This window comes from Meleagris gallopavo, chromosome 11, assembly GCF_000146605.3.
Source record: "Meleagris gallopavo isolate NT-WF06-2002-E0010 breed Aviagen turkey brand Nicholas breeding stock chromosome 11, Turkey_5.1, whole genome shotgun sequence".
NCBI lineage: Eukaryota > Metazoa > Chordata > Aves > Galliformes > Phasianidae > Meleagris > Meleagris gallopavo.
In genome coordinates this window covers 13,853,193-13,871,849 of record NC_015021.2, presented here as the reverse complement: position 1 = coordinate 13,871,849, position 18,657 = coordinate 13,853,193, and the positions used below count along the sequence as shown (strand labels likewise).

General features: G+C 44.5%; 1 protein-coding gene across 7 annotated transcripts in view; it reads left to right on the top strand.

Annotated features, from left to right (window-relative positions):
• Positions 1 to 18,657, top strand: part of LOC116217055 (lipoma-preferred partner homolog) — a 149,506-nt gene that overhangs the window by 51,461 nt on the left and 79,388 nt on the right. For all 7 annotated transcript variants that reach the window (XM_031555158.1, XM_031555157.1, XM_031555152.1 and 4 more), the window contains one exon: positions 2,395 to 2,494. The gene's annotated coding sequence lies outside the window, so the exon portion shown is untranslated. The remainder of the gene's footprint in view (positions 1 to 2,394; positions 2,495 to 18,657) is intronic.

Sequence of the window (18,657 nt, the reverse complement as noted above, 5' to 3'; positions counted from 1 at the left end):
AAAAAAAAAAAAGTGTGCCTTCACTCTTATCTGTTGTTCATAGAAGCATACAATTGCTTGAGTTAAAGGCCATCTGGTCCAACTCCCTGCACTGAACAGGGATACCCACAGCTCCATCAGGGGCTCAGAGTCCGTCCAGCCTGACCTTTGGTGCCTTTAGGGAAGGGGCACCCACCGCCTCTGGGCAACCTGTGCCAGTGCCTCACCATCCTTAGAGTAAAAAAAACAAACAAACAAACAACTTTTTCCTTATATCCAGTCTAAATGTCCCCTCTTTTAGTTTGCCATTGTGCCTTGTCCTATCACAAGAGACCCTGCTAAAGAGCCTGTCCACTTCCTTCTTTTAGCTCCTCTTTGTCGTTGTTGAGGACCACATTGACCATGAAGCACCTTTTCTTATCTGCTTATCACCTTAAGTGCTCTCCATCTTCCCAAAACCTTAAGAAAGTAAGAAGAACGCTGTCCTGTGTGGTTGCAACCTTGTTTTCCATGTGACCTGGCCTTCGTACATGGCCAGCAAGTAGGGTAAACATTGCTTAGGGTCTAGATAAGCTTCTAAATGTCTCTTTGCATTCCTCTCTTGAGCAGAAGCGCTGCCTGAGAGCTGGATCTGACCTGGCTGGGATATGTTGATGTTCCTCGACTGTTGTCTGGAACTTCTGACAGTGGGATATTTGTACACTTAAATGTTTCCTCCCAGAAGTATCAAAGGAGCTAAGGCCACTTTCCAGCATGAACATGAAAGGCATTCACACAGTAGTGCAGCAAGCATTGCCATGGAGAACAAAGGCTCTTGCTAATCATTCCTAATGCCCTTTAAGTTTATGTCTCATTTTCCCCTTTTTTCAGACAGCCTCCCAGAGTACTGAGACTTCAGCAACTGACTCACCAAATAATTAACAGAAGGACTCTATCTCTGAAACTTTTGAACACCTCTTTTAATTTTCTTAAACCAATACCCTGGCCAAGTTCCAGTTTTGTGTAATTACATTTGACCTAGCTTAATCCCTTGGAAGTTTCAATTGCATGTGGTAGTCTTCTTGGCTCCCTGTCCTTAGCTGCCATTCAATACTACTTCATGGTTTTCAACAGCTGTTCTAATTCTGCCATAGAAATGGGTGTATATTCCTGGTGGAAGCACTCCTCACATCTATATCCCTTGCTGAACATCCATATCTCTCACTGGCATTTTGGGAGGTAATGTCTCTGATACCACAGGTGGTCTTGTGGAAATCATCAAAGCTATTTGCGTCGTTAAAGACAGACCTCTGTTTGAACTCCTTCATTAGTTGGCCATCTACATTGCTGAGATTCTTTGAGTTCTGTCTTCAGTACAAGGCATTTATTGCTTAGTCTCCTCAGCTATTGTGTGATGTAGGGACATTATTGGTGCAGGTATTTGTCTTTAGCCTTGGAAGCACCACGTCTGTTATCAAGTCTATGCTAAATAGGAGCATGTCACTTTTCTGTGCTGACTGCACTTGGGCTGTATTGGGAAGTGGGAAATGATCAATGAAAGCAAAAGTCCAGGCCATCTGAGAAGGACTGAAGAGAGAAAAAAAAAACCATGCCGAGTGGATGCTAACAGCATCCCCCTACTAATGGGAGAAAGGGATTGTGACTGGATGGAGTACAAGAAATAATCCATTCAAAGGTGCTGTTGTGGCAAATTGATTGCTTACAAAAATAGGAAAGCAGATGTATTATCACTGCTCTCCCTTGTTGCTTGTTATCTCATGAAATTTGGGATGCTTGTGCTATTCAGAACTCTTCCCCTGTGTTTCCCAACACTGCTCGTATAAATCCTTTCTTCCTTCTTTCTCCTTTATCACCAAACTGTTTTGTTCAGGAGAAAGATTTCTTTTTGCTATGCAGAGCATCCTGCAGACTGGGAGGTAGGGCATATGTTGTACACACAAGTTATTCAGCCTTTCACTGAATCTGACTACTTTCCTCTGGATCTACCCCATAATTACATACGCTCAAATCTCAAAGTAGCTTTGTCTCTGTTGGTTTCAGTGACACTGAAAATAAAGTCACCAGTGGCAACATCAAGATTTGTCCTCTGTCACAATGAATAAAGTGCTGGAGTTGGAGCCATCTGATTTTGATGTGTGTTGGCTACTGCATGTAGCTTGGCAGAACTTTGTGCAAGTCAGTGTTGTCTTGTTTGGTAGAAGGAAGATCTATCACATCCTTCTGGTGGTTACCAGATAAAAAGTTGCAAAGTTTGAGTGGTGGGGTATGATGTATCTGCAGTCATTGATGTTACTTTTGAAGATCTATTTGAATGTTCAGTAAAAGAGTGGACTAAATTGCAGTTCATGGTTGCTGGTTTATTTTCAGACCCTTTGCATACCGTCCTGAAAAGAAATCTTTTTTTTCTTCTTTCAGAGTGCCTTATAATTGGGTGTGCCTGACTGCATCAGCCTTTGGATGTGAGCGTCTTCTCTTGAAACGGCCTTGTGATATTGTAGCTGCCTGTTTTCTTGGGGTAAGAAATGAAATACACAATGCAGAGACAGAAGACTAAGAACACGCTTTGGGCAAAAGCAAAATGGCAAAAAAAAAAAGGGCAAACCACACTGGTGCCTCAGTTTGTGAATTTTGGCAACAGTGAACTTGTGAAGAGAAGGAACAAACTGTAAATCTGCTCATTGTAAGTAAGACAAATCGCAGGCTTGAGTTGCAGCAGGAGAAATTTAGATGAGATGTTAGTAAATGATTTCTTGCACTGAGAAGAGCTGAGCACTGGATGGACTGCCTGAGGAGCTTGTGGAGTTTCAGTTGTTTGTTGGAAAGGTTTTAGAATCAGTTAAAAAAGCCTCACTGGTTGTGGTTTAGGAGAACTGATCCCTTCATGTAGTGGGGCAACAGGCGGGATGACTTCTGGAAAGTCCTTACAGCCTGCTGAAGGTTAGAAATCAGAGAAGGTGAAATTCTTATCTTAATGATGTTATTCAAAACTGATAAGGTAAAAAAGAACAACTCGGTGTACCTGTGCAGAAGGAACTGCCTGGTCTGCTTCAAATCTATGGCGATAATCTTTGTAACCTGAAAGGTGATGTCCTCCTTCTGGTGAGAAGTGCAAGCATGTGGAAATGGAGCTCAGCCCTTGGTTTTGGCATGTAATCTAAACCTGTGACAGAACCAGGAGGTTGTACCAATTCTTGTTCCTTTGTAGCAAGTTCTTGGAAGTTTGGGTCTCTTCTGTAATCTATATCAGGGGTTTTTCTCTTATTCTCAGGCAGGTAATCACAGCTATGTAGTTCAGATGTGAGAGGACAGTGCTACAGATTCAGGTAAATTGAGCAAAATATAAACAATATGTGAAACACAAGCATGAGAACCAAATGTTTTCTCTTTGGTTCAAGGGCTGATGGGATGGCAGAGTTTCATATTTCTTCTGTTCCTGTTCTTCCTTGCATTTCTTTGTCCAGTCTTGACAGTGAATGCAGTGTAGGCTTTTTCTGTGCTCTGTGTTGAAATTGTGTCCTAAGGATGGCTGCTCATTCAGTCCCTTTGCTTCTCCCTTGCTCCCCTGGGAGCTGCAGGTGACAAACCTCACGTGGGCCCAGGCAGCCCCAGTGCCTCTGTGTGATCATTGCCAGAGGAGCAAATTGAAGGCGCTTCATCTTCCTTGTGCAGCCAAGCAGTGTAGTGAGATGTGTGTCCTGTGTCAGAGGACACCCGAATAGCAGTAGGGAATTCTTAAGTCTCCTGTTGGACTTCATTTGGGATTTGTTTGGTTTCTCTAAATTTGCCTTTCATCCTTAATGTCAGCAAATAGTGATGTCTCCTCTGGGGTTATATGAGTGTCTTATTGTTTGTTAGCATCTTCTGTTTAGCAGAGATAAGCTGTTGGGTCCCAGGGCTGCAGGAACATGGAGGAACCATTCAGATAGCTCTAAAAAATGCGTAGGGTGTCAAGAGAGAAATAAGGGGATGCCTTTCTGAAATCACCTTTAAATGTTGTTTTTTCCCCCCTTTGAGTTTTAAAATTCCTGCAACTATCTGCTCAAATCTTGAAAGCAGCATGCGTGCATAGAAGGATGCAATTTCCTCTGTGCCCTCTGATCTTTTGATCTCAATCAATCAAATAAATCCAAGAGCTTGCAGTTCACATTGTGGTGGGGATGGTTAGTTGGTTGAGGGCTTGTGCCACTGATACTGACAGTTTTCCAAGCTTCTCTTTTTTTCTTATTATTTTTTGATTTTGACCTTTTGGACTGGTCAGGGTGAGGTTATTTGCAAAGAATATACATATGCCTGTCAGGATTGGAGTTAACATTCAAGCATTGCTGCTTAGCAAAAGAAAACAATATGCCCGAGTTAAATTTACATTTCCCCCGAGGGTTGAAAATAATGACCAGGCTCAGAGCTGAGCCCTGCTGTGTCTGTGGGTTGCCTTGCAGCACACAGCAGCGGTGCAGTGCTTGACTTGCCGGCTTGACCTGAAGATCTGGAGCCTGGCACTTCGTGCTGGGGCAAACCTGGGGCAGAGGAGCCCCGAGGTGCGTCTCACAGCTCTCCGAGGTGCAAGCTCAGTCAATTCTGTAGTTTTATTTGAATGATTTTGCAACTGAAAATCGTTTTTTTTTCTCATGCTGTGCTCCGTGCCTGCATCTGCAAATGAGGTCTTGTGGAACTGCCCTGACCTACGTGTCCTCCAAAGCAGTCCTCTTTCCTCCCATAAACATAAGAAGGGACATCCTGACCTGAGAGCAAGCTGGTGTGCATTGCAGGCGATGCACAAGAAAGTCCCTGTGTGTTTTCTGCCGGGAGTGTGGGCAGCTCATGTGATTTTTTGTGTGCTTTGGAAATGGCTTGTTTCGGTGGGCAGCCGCCCACAATGGTTTTCCCCATTGTCAGTATTCATCGAAGCAGTTCCTGGATGGCTCCTGTCTCGTGTTTTTCACGGAGGAGCAGCAGCATCCAGCAGCAAGAACCTCGATTGTCTGTCAGGAGAAGTAATGATGTCTTATTGACGTTTCTGCAGTCCTGTCAGCAGAATTAACTTCTTTGGGTGAGAGCAGTAGGAGCAGTGAGGCTGCAAGACAGCAGGCTGTTATTTAAGCATTAGCCTGCAGTGTCTGGGAGCCACACCAGTGTACTGTGTAAGAATGGTCTGTTGATGCAGCCCGATCATGGGAGTAAATACAGCTTATGTCAGAAGCACGTGAATATATTGAGGTTGTTTTTGACTTCTTTCATGGGTGAGCAAGTGAAGGCACAGCACGAAGCCCACAGTAGGGTCAGAGACCATCTCACCTGTAGGTTTGGAGGGCAAAACCATTCAGCAGTGCAGAAGTTCAGTGTAGCTCAAAAACGAGAATGCTTTTTTCCTCATCCGAAAGGGACTGGAAGTTAGCAGCAGGGGTAATAGGCACCCTGAATTAAATCACATGGAGGCACGAGAAATAGCAAGGTATATTTGAAAATATCCGTTGCATATATATATTCCTCTTAAGAAACATGTTAAAGATGCCATATCCATAAATACTAATAAGGCTGTTTGATTCCAATTTTCAGGTAAGATTAACATTTTATTGAGTATTATATCTGTCACATTCAATGCTTTAGTGTACCATCCTCGCAGACTTATTAGCATAATTGCAGTGCTTAAGCAACAATAAAAAATTCAACAGTAAAATAGCAGTTAGCATAGGCAATTTGTTATCAAAAGCTTTTACTTAAAGACAGCTTCTGAGCATATTTATTATCAAGTTAGGGCTATACATTATTTTTATTTAGAAAAACAAGAGGGAAACGATGTAGGGTTTTTTTAACAGCTAAATCAAAAGGCCTGATAATTGTCCAGGACCTTTTTTTTTTTTTTTTCTTTCTTAAAAACTCTCAGTGAATGCACTGAGGTGGGAAGACAGCATAGCAAAACCTCAGGTCTGGAGCAGGTTGTGATATTTGGAACTCAGCCGAACAATACTGATGGCTTCTCACAGCATCCTGAGTGCTCCTTTAAAGCACTCTCCCCGTGTGGCAGGGTCAGAATACCGATGGGTATTCAGGGACTCCCACTGATGGCACAGCCCCTATGATGTCCTTGGGCAGTGATGCTGCTCTTTCCAAGGGTGCATGGATAGATGGTGGCTTTGGGTTTGGGGGCTTCGGGTGATCCTGCTGTTTCTGTTCTCCCTTTGAGGTTACATTAGAGAATATTTTGTTTTTCCAGATCTGTAGCTGTGATGTTTATGGGTTTCTGTGCACACACAGTCATTGGCTGCCAGCGTGGCAAGATTTCATGGGTGTATTATAATTTATAACAAATGGTATTTTGGGAGGGGCAAGTTTAACGTGGATGTTTAAAATAAGAATCTGTAGCTCATAAGTAAATAAAGAAGGCAGGTTTTAACAACTTGAGAAGTGCTAAAAGAAGAGGACTGTATAGGAAAAGATGTGTTGGGTGAGAGGAGCAGTTCCAGGGGTGCCATGCATAGGGGATGCCGGGGAGCTGCTTCATGGGCTGCACTTCTGCTTCCTTCATGGCTGCTGGGGGAGTCTGGAGACAGATGTTACAAAGCTTGCTGGAAGCTGTTACTCCCTGAGATTTGACACAGTGCCAGAGTCAGAGCTTGGCTTTCTGTGAAAGAGAGCTGACAGAGCCTCCTGCAGAGGGGGGTCCAGCTCACCTCGTCAGGTTGAGGTGTTCCAGTTTGGGTGGGTAAATGTAGTCATGAGTCTTCTGCAGACCTTTGAGGTGACAGCGGGCAGCGTTTAAGCTGTCGTGTTTATTTGTGTGGAAGGTGTCTTCCTTTTGTCTCAGTTTCCTTTGCTGTTGGAGGGTGTTTTCAGACCACTCCTCACTGAAGTTGGCTCCTCCACACTTTCCAGTTTCTGCCTGACTTCCTCTGATAGGCACTCGTAGTTGTCCTCATCTCTTTTCAGACCTCTGCGTGCTGCCAGCATCTCTGTCCTGCCCCCCATCTCTGAAATCTGGGGTTTCCTCTAATATGTTCTAGGCATCCTTTTCCTTGTCCTCCCTCCTGCTGGAAGACCTGCTCTGCCTTGTCATGCTTTTCCAGTCACTGCTCTTTCAGAGGCCACCACTCTTCCTTCTTCTCATCAGAGGACTGTTGGAAGGTGGTACCCTATGTTGAAAGAACTGTCCCAGCACCTCAGTCATGTTTGCAGCTTGGACAAACAAGGGGAAACTTATCTGTTTTTTTGCTCCCAGTTTGACTGTTACTTCAGCTCACTCTGTGAGGAGAAGTGAAGGCAGCACTGCTCTGGGGGAGAAGCTCGTACTCATAGTGAAACAGGATGTGCAAGCAGGTTGTAGGAATTGGGAAGGGAGCACATGGAAACAGGTGAAACTAAACTGGGCACATATTAGAGAAGTGATGTTCTCTTCACAAACACCTTCTTCTGTGAATATGTGACATTTCAAAGGAGCTGGTTGTTTCAGATCCCCTTTTTACTTTGGGTACAAAAACCCACATTATTCTTTGGACATATAGAGAAACTGTATGTTTTGGACTCTTGGGTAGTCATGAGTACATTGGTACTTTGCTCACTCTCACAAAACTCACTCTCACAAGTTCTGCACAGTGTTTAGGCTTTCTCAGCAACAGAGATCTTGGTGATGTTCCTGGGAAGAAAATCGAATACACAGAAACTGACTGTGGAGAGCTGAACTTCCAGAGAACTTCACTTGGAATGGAAATTTGGCTGCAATTTGAGTTACAGATGAAATGTGTTCTCTGCCTCCATAAGGACTCACTGATTCTGTCCAGAGAACAAGGAGATTCCTGCATGGTCCCTGCTATTGCCCCTTCTGGCTCTGCCGTCTGGCTTTATGGTGTCCAACGTGTTAGCTGCTGAGCATCTCCTTGCACCCAGCCTTGTAGCTCAGCAGTGGTGTGTGCCTGCTGCTGGGACCAGCGCAGCACCCCTACATGCAGAGGGTGCCCCTACATACAGAGGGTCCCACGCTTATGGGAAGAGCTGGGGTGCTTCCTTAGTGTGCTGGCATGATTCAAGGCATTTCCTTGTAGCTCCCACTGGAGATGTGTAATCCTCCAGTAGCTTCTATAGGAAGCACCTCTCAGGTTTCTTGTACAGCCTCTGGCACAAAGCAGAGTTAAGCTTTAAAGTTAGATGAGATTGCTCAGGGCTGGTCATGGCAGCAATGGGGCGATTGCAAGGGATGATGGCCAACGAGAAGCGACTTACTTTGGGCATAGGCACTTGTGTGGTGTCAAGGGAATGGAGTGATGAGGTTTTTGGGAGAGGGTCCATGTGGACAGTCAGTCCGGGGTCTGTACATTCCCATACATGAAACTGCATCAAATTCCCCTTGAGATGTTCTGGCAGGGTAGGGTCAGCAGCCAGGAGTCTGTGGATGGACACATCTTCCTCAAGGAGCAAAGTGCAGGCACGCTTCTTGCAGGAGAAAAATTGGCTGAAAGAACTTTGCAGTGATAAATGTCTTAAAAATACTTATGCTGGAATTTGTAAAGCCTGGAACATCTGTTCTCAACAGTGCTTTGATCATGCTGTGGGGCTTTTAAAATGATACTTCCATGAAATAAGTGAGATCCTTATGGTTGCAGGATTCCTTTCAGTGCCCTTTTTTTTTCGTGGAGCAAAAAGGCAAATTTCACGGGGAACATTACATGACTTGAAACACATATTTTAATGGTTAGTATCAACCAAACAGTGTTTTATTAGGTGCTAGGAAAATGTTCCAGTTACGTACCCTGGGAAGCAAAGCACTCCCATTTACTTTTAAGCGTATGGGAGCTGCACTTTGGGGGGGGAAAAAATCCAGAATTCATTGCTTGTATTTTACTGTATTCAGAACCAAAACAAACTCATTGAAACAAGCTTAAACATTTTGTAGTTGTTGTTAAAAAGGGGCTTTTTTAGGTTTTGTTTGCAGGCAGAGCTGCAGAGGAGCCAGGGGTCAGCACGTTTATGGAAGGATAACACTGCTAACAATTATAGGACACTGACAATTTACTTTCCTGAGTGCACTGTTTTTGGATGGAATAACTTTTTAGTCATCTGCTTTTCTCTGAAGAGTCATCCTTCCCTTGTCATTTTAGCAGGCTTCTGCACGTTGCTTTTCAGGCAGCTGTATGTCTCGGGCTGAAATGTTGTGATGTTGAACATCTTCAGTGTTTTATGGAGCATGGAGAGCTCTGATAGCAGAGCTGCGTTCTCGCAGCACGACATCTGACAGGAGGATTTCCTGATGCATCATCTGCTTTCTGCTGCTCTACCTTCACGTAAAGAAATCTCCTGGGCCAGGTTTGCAGAAAGCAGGCCTGGAAATGGGTGTTCTGGGAAGCGTGTGCATATAAAAGCAACGCCCTAAGCTTGGCTCTGGAGAGAGCTGATGGCCATCCATCACTGGGGAGCGGAGCTCTCTATCTGCATTCTTTGAGGAAGCTCAGGCCACGTTTCCAGGCAAATACAGTGCAGAGGAAGCCCGAGATTGCACAGAACTTGATAATTTCAGATCTGGAAGCGGGAAAGTTGCATCATTGCCTGAGTGCATCCATGCCTGCAGTGAGGTGAGGTTGCCATAGATCCCACAGAAGCTAGAGCACTTCAAGAGAGGGGCTGAGCTGGGGGATGCCATGCTCAGCCCCATATCTTTGCCTGGAGCAGCTCTGTGCTGAGCTCTGCTGATGTACACACATCAGGAAGGAGCGAGAAACTGAGATGTGGAAAGACAGGAGTCTACTTTTCTGCTGTGTTCACATGGGTCATCTCCTTCACATCCCTTCCTTGCTCCCACTGCCCCTTCCCTCACTGTATCCCTCAGCTCTCCACAGGAAACAGGTCACAGTTTCTTCATTTGAAGTCTGCCAAATCTGTGAAAGGAGGAAAATTACAGTCATAAATAACAGAGTACAGCTTTCTAGTAAGGCTGTGTGTGTCAGGGGTTAATTTATGAACACTAAATTGTTTAATTAATTTCTGCAGCACCCAACAGGTGAGCAGGCTGCTTATTACTATGACATATCAATTTATAGCATTTTTTCCTAGCTAACACCTGTGACTCAGTTCTGTTACATGCTCGTACTGTCTGTTAATTATTTACTGATGATTTAAGTACGGCATGCAAACAAAATGCTTTTATGATGGAGGCTGCACTGAACATGTAAGATTCTTGTTATTTATGCCACTGTACCACCAGATACAATACCACTGAGATCCCTGAGCCCCTAACTTGGGGCAAGAGGCAGCCTCCTGCCCTCCAGAGCTCACACACAGCAGGGTTGGTGAATGATTTGACAATGGTACACAAGTACATACATCCGTGTCCTTTGCTCCTTTGTAGATTGATTTCTGCCATTTTGAGTGATTTTTCTGGGTGGCACACAAGAAATTCCTCTCTACAAGGGCTCATTCTCCTTCATTACCAATGGTAGAAGGAAATGTTTTTAAAAAGAAACACTATGTGATGTATTCCCCACCCCCCCCTTTTTTTTTAATTTTTAAGAATAAAATAGCATGAAAGTCAAGTAGCAGATCGCGCTCTGACTCAGCTGGTAACTTATGATCCTCGGCTATTTTTGTAACATTTTTAGCTTATGACCAGATTTTTCTAATATTAGAACATTGCCATAGAAAGTGTGTCAGAGTCCCAGGCTGCCAGAATGTATCACTGCGCAGAATATACATTTCTAAGCAGTGTGCAGGAGTAGTCCACTAAGTTCTTTGTTGTGGTTTTAAATTGCTGCAATTTCATTTTTTGATTCACTTAGCAGAGCACAGAGCTGCCTTTTGTTCCTCGTGCGGTCGGACGCCGAAGCCCCATCCCCAGCTGTGCCTCTTGCGGACTGGAGTGCAGAAGGGGAGGCAGCAGAGTTGCTTTGCTGGTAGTTTTTCAGCTGGTGTAGACAGCTGAAAGTCAATTCAGGCCATAGTGACCATGTGGATTTTATGGAGGTTGAGAATCCGGTCATACAGTCTGTGTTTTAGTATGGAGGCAGCTCTGGAGATGGTTGTCCTGTTCTAGGTAGGCAAGAAAATACATGCCAAGTCTCTCTAAGCTAAAGAAAAGCATGTGAGAACAAATAAACATCTGTGTTCAAGTACAAGAGAAGGCGATTACTGAGGAAATCTCAGAGTTTACAAGTAGGATTTTTTTATAGGTTCAAATCCGCTGTGGTTTCAGAGTACCTAAGGACACTTAAAATAATGAAACTCCAGACAGTCCAGCCCAAACACGCATGACACAGAGCAGCAAAGCAATCATTGTGCTTAGCACTGCCAATCAACTGGCTAATGCAACAGCTGCTCTGGGACTTTGCATTTAATTTTTGTCTGGATAATGACGAGGAACACAGGGTTAATGGTCTGTGTCCGGTTTCCCTCCAAAGTGCTTTATTTGCACTTTGTGGCTATTTTTCATGGTTCTTTGCAGCAGCTCAAAAATGTTAACTGACCTGAAGAAATCAACAATGAATGCTTAAAAAAATCAGAAAGAAAAGCTGGAAAGGATGTTGCTTTCTAGCTTCTCTCGTGAACACCTTGTACTCAAACTCCCTTTGATTAAGTCACCAGTAAAACCTATTCACATGTACTCCAATTAAAATTTAATGAAGCAAGAGGATGTATTCATATATGCTGACTATGCGGGAGGAGTAGATTCCAGTAACTCAGCTCAGCAAGCCCTTGCTTAGCATTCAGGGCTCGGTTTACTAGAAAGCTCCTCTGTGGCCATTGAGCTTGTTTGGCACAAGCAGCCCTCCAGATCTGCGTTCTTGCAGTAAGAGAGAGGCGGTGATGGCTCGTATAGGAAGTAGCTTGGCTGTTTTGTATGGCAGAGCTTTAGGGTGAAGCCTGGCTTGGCTGATTGCAAGGGTGAGGTAGGGCTTCTGTCCTGATGTGCTCCATAGGAAGGGCTCTGGGAGTTGCTGGATGCATGCATTAGTTACATCTGCCCTCGTGTCAGAGCTCCTGACAGACGGCAATTGAATGAGTGGAGTGTCATGTAGCAGCAAGGGAAGCCCTGTCGGCCCTGATTTATAGGTTGAGAAACTGCTGCTCAAGTGGAGGCTGTGTGACAACTTAACCAGCGTCAGAAAATAGCCGGGCTTTTAGTGCCTTTGCTGCAGGTTCACTGGCCAGTTGTTTTGGTGCTTGCATTCCCGAAGGATTATCACCCTGCTTTGCACAACGTTTCCCTTCTAAAAACCTTGCTCCCACCAGTGGGCAATGCACAGATGTCTGCTTGGGCAACAAAATTGCTTTCCAGGAGAGGTGCAGAGCCATGCTTACTTCCACAGTCTGTCTTCCCTGTGCTTCTACCTCTCAGTCTGCTGCAGAGCTCTTGCATCATCTTGCAGCCAGGGACGTCGAAGGAATGGTGCAAAAGGATCTCATCTGCACTTTTGCATCGCTACAGTGGGAACGATCAGCTTCTACAGGGATTGATATCCCTCCTGAGTGGACTATGTCCATGGGGTGATGCGGTGCCGCTCCGTTAAAGGGCATTTTTGGATGCGCAATGAAAGATCCTGCTGTTATCTCCACCCTTAGTAATGGGCTGGGCAGCAGAACGGAAATGCCATGGTAGAATTTGCCTTTGGTGCTGACCCTTGCATGACAAGTGAGACCTCCTCTTACCCAGACCTTTGTTTTGCCTATAGCCAGAACACAAAGCAGCGCTTCATTGCCATGGCTGGTTGTTCTGAGCTGGGCTTGATTCAGTAGCAGAGCTGCAGTGGTATTTCACGACTTGTACTGGCTTTCCAGTTAGTGTCCTCTGCAGTCCCCTTTCAGTCCTGCTAAAGCCCTCACTCGTTTTGCTGTAACAAAGCACTGAAGAAGCCTTCGAGGGAAGATGTGAATCTGGAGCTGAGATCTTGTGCTTCTTTTTTGGCCTTGAAAGCTGCCCTTGGAACAGTAAGCATGAGATTTCTCTTGAAACCTTTTTTGTGTACCTTTCTGAAGAAATAGCTGGAAGGAGAACCTGTCGGTTGAGCTCTGAATGAGAAACCTATTGGCTCTGAGAATACTGGGGACATTATTTAAGGTCAGTTGATCTGCGAGAAGGCACGACTTATCTAACGCAGCCTAAGGTTAGTTATGCAACAGACGGGCTGTTCTTTGTTGTGAAGAACAACTTCAGTGTGTGTCTGTGCAAATCAAAGGTCTTGCTGAAGGCGGGTTGTGTTCTGGCTGGAAGCCACTGGGTGTCCTCCTCTAGTGATTTTCCTTTTGTAGTTATCATTGCAGAAATCTGAAAAGGCTTCCAGTGGGAAGGCATTCAACAGTTGCATGCTGTGGGAGCAGAACTGCTGGGAGAAGTGTGCTTTGAGTGGTGGTGTTGGGACCATGAGCACGTGGGATGGCTTCAGAGCAGACTTCATTTCTTTCTCTTTTCTTTTGAACATCTCTGTCACAGCTTAACTCACTGGACTGTCTAGATGCCAGCATAAGGCAGTGTTATTAAGGGAGACTGAAGAGAGTTGTTTTCTGACTACTTCTTAGAGGAGAGCTATAACCATTTGTATTGGTTTGAAATAAGAGATTTGCAGCGTGGCACTGATGCATCCTTTCATGGAGAACCTTTCTTCCCTCTCATATGGAAACGCACCGCCCAGAAGTGCCATTCTCTCTCCTAAGAGACTCAGCGTTAGCCAGCAAATCAAAGAGGGGAATTTTTCTTTAAAGCTGGGGTTGGTCTCCCGAGCAGTAGGAGCAAACAGATTTGGGTTTGGTCTTTTCTGCCTGGTGAGAACTGGTAGTGCACAGAAAAACACAGTTTTTAGCAATGTTGTCATGGCAGTAGGAAGAACGGAGCCAGCGGTGTGGTGATCCTGGTGGCTGTGCCTGGGTGTCGTGGGGATGGAATGCCCTGGAGCTGGTGACAGTGTTCATATTCCCCACCAGTGAAGGTCTGGACTGGAGACCAGAAGCATTTTTCCTACTGGCCTCCTACTCTGGAAGTCTTCTGGGTGGCTCTCCCTTTGAAGCATGTGAAGGTGTTAGTTAATTAGGGGCTTCCTTTGCTTCACAAAATCAGATTCCTCCATACCCCTTCTCAGCATCCAAAGTGATTAGCAGTTTCTGTAAATCCAGGCGTATGGATTTTATGAGGACCCCCGGCAGTCAGGGCTGATTGTGCTCTCCCCAAGTGTTTCTTAAGTAGTAAGGAATCAATGTGTCAGGAGGGACTGTGCCTGACATCTATTAATTACAGTGTCCCCTTATGTCTAGTGTACCAGAAAGGGCTCTGAAAGGCAACCCCTTTGCCCTGGCTAATTGATAGAAAAACAAATGGGCACAAATGAAAGTCAGCTGGTTCCAATAGAAAATGAAATTTTGTAGTTGGAATGGGAAGGAGCAGTGATGAAGGGAAACAAAACATACAGTAGCCTAAGATATTTGTAAGAGATCCAGTAAATAGTCCCACCAACCCTGCCATGCCTCATCCCAAATGCTGAGGAATGAAACACGTCCTTGCGCTGCACCAAATGAAGGCATTGTGATGCATGCTTGGTGAGGGATAATTGCTGTTTTCTTCCTATAGAAGGCGATTTTGAAGCTTTAGCATACAGACTGCTGCAGTACCCATTAAGCTGGATGTGACATCAGTGTTAAGAATTGTGGCACTTGTGGTTACAGCTTTGGGATTCCTTATATTTACTTTCTAGGGAACTAAAATTCAAAGCAGCTTTATGGCTGTCACGAGAACATTGTCAATTTCCAAAGAGGTGGGTAAATGTGCATTGACCTTTATCTAATATGTCCATATCCTGTTTTCTTTGTGTTCCCAGTCAGGAGAAATAGGTTAGACGATTTTTATTAATTGTTAAAGTAGTAAAGTTATTTAACTCCAAGATAACTTCTGTTGTTTTTTTTCCCCTCCAAATAAAGATAGTGATTTGTTATCCAGGAGCAGAAGATTTCCTACAATTACTATTACGAGCTGAAGTACGGATTTAATAACAGCATGTGCTATCTGCCACCAGTGGTGTAGGAAGACCAAACCCTGGGCTGCGGGAACAGCTGCAATTTGTAAAATTGCTGTGGTGCTTCATATCCTTCTCCAGTGCTGGTTGTGAAGCAGAGGAAGGGAAGGGGTTCTGCTCATCCATCCCTGAGCGTGGGACTGGAACAGGATCCCTTCCCATCGTGCTTCTGAGCGATCTCTTCCTTCTTATTTTCTTGGATTGGAAGAGAAAATAATGCTTCTCTTCTTTTCTAGGACTGAAGATCCTTTTGATGAGCCGTGGTGGATCTCTTGCTGCCTTAAAAGACAAACAAACATATTTTCCACTTTTTAAAATGTGTATTTCTGACAAATTACAGTTTCCTCCAAAGCATTTTTCTACATACAGAAAATGGCATTCAACTTCTTAGACCTCTGTTAACAGCTATTCTGCTAGCTAAATGCCACTGAATTAAAATGAAATAGAAATAAAAAGAAGAAAGTGATATATTAAGATATAGATTTTAGTTGACCATTTCAATCCTAGGTAGAAGAACTCCTCCTATCTTTTGAATGTTGAGAAGTTCTGGAGATGACTGCCCTGCTATTTTATCGTGTAGGACATTGTATTTCCCTAACACTGTTGTCCTGTGTGTAAGGATGCTCTCCTTGTATTGAACTCAGCTGCAAAGCATAAAATAGAGGCATCCACTTACTACATGCTGTACAAAATGGTAGAACCTTGTAGCAAAAATGTTTTCTTGCGGAAGAGCTATCAAAGGAAGCAGGCTGCTTTCAGGCTACAGTATACTCATATTTTATTCTATATATATATTTAATTTTTATTTTATAGTACTGCAGGCAGTAGTTGCAGCCCTTACCTTGAGGCAGTGCCTGGAGGAAGGAGCTCTGCAGCCTTCTGAGGGCTGCACTGCTGGAATCTGTGCTCCCTTTTGCCTTGGTCCTTGCCCTTGGCCAGAGAAGAGCTGGGCCACCTCTGCAGGACCCTTGCTAGAGGAGCATGCTGCTGGATTTGGCACCTCAGCTTTTGGAACTGACCTCTAAAGAGCCCAGACTAACAGGGTCACTTCAGACATAATCTGTCTAATAAAAGCTGCTCTTCTAGATTCTTGCCCAGAGAGGCCAGAACCGCTGTGCACACACTGAGCTGATGCCAGGCTGGATAGCTGGGGAAGTTTGGGCATCTCTGGGGGCACTGCAGGATGTGAAGAGAACCTTCACCCCGCCTGCAGTGCTCCAAATCCTGCTGAGGTTATTGGAGAGGAAAGGTATTTGCATCCAACAGTGCTGGTCAGTGAATTTTCCTGAGAGAACAGAGAGGCAGAATAGGTTTTCCTGGCATCCCTAATGGCTGGCTGCCAGAGCTGGTGCTGTGTTGCAGGTGAGAATCTCTTTTGCTAAGGAGGCTGTGGTCAGTTGGAGCTAGGTTCTACTTCCTGAGAGCTGTATGAGAGCAGTGAGACTTCAGCAGAAGTTTTATTATCACATTCGTTTCCATAGAGATGTTTGGAGCCTTTCCTGGCACTGGGTTAAGCTGCAGCAGCAATGTGATTGAGCTCGGTGCTGGTGCTTTGGGGAGGGGCAGGCCAGCTGATGGCTCTGCTAAGGTGTGGGGGATGAGGGGGAGGTCACATTAGAATAAACAAACATGCTCCCATGGTCTGTTTGTTGCATCAGATCTGTCTTTGTGGGATGTTTCTTTGGAATGCATGCAATATCATCAAACTTGGAGAGATCCCTGGGTCTGCAGAGGCTCTTGCATGGAGAAAGCAGTGGGGAAACTGAGCCCCCTTGAAATTGGGGATGCTGGAGTTCCATAGTCACTCTAATCTATTATGATTTATAAGAATGATTTGAGTTTAGTGCCTACCCTCAATTTAAACGTTTGATCAGATAGTTGAAAAGCACATTTTGAATTGCCTTGTGTTAATCCAGATTTACAGCTATCTCCCAAGTATTGGAGCTATTCATAGGGAGTACTGGAAGGTTTCAGCAGTCCTGCTTCAGCTTAGAACCAAGTAAGCAATATTCATACAGTTCCTCTCTGTGCTTCTCTTTCAAACGCATCTTTTTTGGCATGTTTGACAACGACATCAGGTAAAGTCACTGAAGGCTTAGTGATGCAGTTGGCACTTGGATTTCCATGACTGCGGTTGTAATGGCTTTTGCTGTGTGCTCTTACTGGCAAGGAGAGGTGGAGGAATGCAACTTGTGGGGGATTATGTACACCCGTCACAGCCTTTTTTAGATTGTGGTGCTTGACCTCTTACTTATCCCATAAAGGAGCCTCTCCAGCAGTGGCTAATCCTAGGGTTTATGCAGGCAGGCTGAAAGCCAGGTCCTCCCGGGTGGGTGCAAGAAGCATCAAGGCGTTCAAACAATTGTGTCCTGGCTTGCCTCAACTAATCTCAGTTGAAGCAGCTGAAGGACTGGGTAACACACTGTTACCACCAGTGCTTAATCAGTGCCAGAAAGAACATAACAGACCATTAAAAATATCTGTGTGTAGAGTGCTAGGCAGCTCCAGAGAGGTACAGAACTGAGGCATGGAGAGTCCCTGGTGTCCTGTGTCAGGCTTGGACTCCGAGAACTGATCAGATGGTTTGCCGTAGGGTTGAAATGCTTGCTGTGGGCAATTCTCTCTTCCTCGTCAGAAATACTTAATTTTCTGGTTGTTGTGCTATTTTTATTGTCGGATTGATGTTCACGTTGTAGCAGAAGGTGAAGTCCCTCTCTGGGACCTTCGGTGTGGTTGGTAAAGACGTACTTCTCTGAGAGTCACAGAAGCAGCGCAGTCAAGGATCCCGGAGTAGAGCACATGGCTGTGAACAGCAGTCTGGAAAATGAACTTCTCTGCCTAAAACATCAGTGCTCTCATCTGTTGTATAGAGGGTCAAACTGCTATAAATGGCACAATTCAGTCTGACGCTGGAGCCAGCCGGTTGCCCATCTGCACTACTGGCAGTGTCCTTCCAGTTTAGAAGGGTTCTTAAGTAATTTTTGCTTAGATTAGAAGAATTACATTCATGCTCTGCAGCAGAGACCCAGAAAAACAACAACAGCAACAACCTAGTTCTAAATATTTTGATTACTTTTGAAAATTGTAATAATCTAATCATAGTAAATAGCACAATATTGATGTGTAAACAGAGGTTCAAATGTTGCTCAGTGATTTTACCCACTGTGTGTAGCGCCTTGGGACCCCTTTCATGGATCACAGCCCAATTCTAGTTGCTTTTTCAAACACAAAATCAGTCCTTTTCTCCAAAGAAAAGCTTATTAATGAGTCTGTGTACACAGAAGCAAGCACAGATAGACTTGGTGATGCCTTCTTCTGTGAATTTGTGCTGCATTACGGTGGAGAACGTTGTTGGCAAGCTTTCCAGTATTCGTAAAAGGTCTACACAGGGTGATAAAATCTTGTTGTTGGGAAAATTGGGCTAATTTGGAGATTGAGGGGCGTGAGAACAAAAGATGCTTTACTGTAAATTGTAGGTAGATAACAACAGAAACTCAGATATTAGAAGAAACTGGGTATCGCACAAACCACACACTTTCACATCACTAAAACAAGAGCTGTGCTCGCATAGAAACACGAACCTCTTTGCAAACCGCAGAAAGTAAAAGGGAGCACTCCTGTTTCATTATTGATCTAATTGCTCTTTTCTTGATATGAGAATAGATATGAAATGCTCTTGAATATTCCAGCATGTACAAAAAAA